This window comes from Diaphorina citri, unplaced genomic scaffold, assembly GCF_000475195.1.
Source record: "Diaphorina citri unplaced genomic scaffold, Diaci psyllid genome assembly version 1.1 scaffold8518, whole genome shotgun sequence".
In the NCBI taxonomy this organism is placed as follows: domain Eukaryota; kingdom Metazoa; phylum Arthropoda; class Insecta; order Hemiptera; family Psyllidae; genus Diaphorina; species Diaphorina citri.
In genome coordinates this window covers 2,355-2,891 of record NW_007385893.1, presented here as the reverse complement: position 1 = coordinate 2,891, position 537 = coordinate 2,355, and the positions used below count along the sequence as shown (strand labels likewise).

The 537-nt window shown below is 43.8% G+C and overlaps 1 protein-coding gene across 1 annotated transcript in view; it reads left to right on the top strand.

Annotated features, from left to right (window-relative positions):
* Window positions 1–6: 6 nt before the first annotated feature.
* The window catches only part of LOC103522437 (CDK5 regulatory subunit-associated protein 1-like), a gene marked incomplete at its 3' end in the record, with an annotated part of 2,377 nt that continues 1,846 nt past the window's right edge, over window positions 7–537 (top strand). The window contains exon 1 of the mRNA XM_008487539.3: window positions 7–134. The remainder of the gene's footprint in view (window positions 135–537) is intronic.

The window sequence follows — 537 nt, the reverse complement described above, 5'->3', positions numbered from 1 at the left end:
GAAAATAGAAGAAGGGCCTAGTCTTCAGGAGTTTATCAGAAATTCCCAAGAGGTTGGAAATGTTAGTGAGATTCAGACGGAGGAGTTTGTGCCTTACCTACGACTGGAAGATCTACATGGACTGAACAGAAAGGGTAATAAAGTCAATGATTTACCTATTTTGTGATTGATCTAACATTTGGACATATGGACAGTTTCACAGATTTGGAGTCCATTTGATTCAAAAGATAACTTTCCTTGATTGTTTGGTTTGGTTGAAGCTGTCAATAAATAGTAATAATATACAACTTCATAAATAACTAGTGGTTGACCCGTCCTTTGTACGGGACCACCACACACACACAAATACACTCCCCCCCCACACACACCACACCCATCACACATCCACCACCACACACCACATCCACCACACACACACACCACACACACACCACACCCATCACACACATCCCACCACACCCATCACACACATCCCACCACACACACACACACACACACACACACACACACACACACACACAACACACAACACCACCT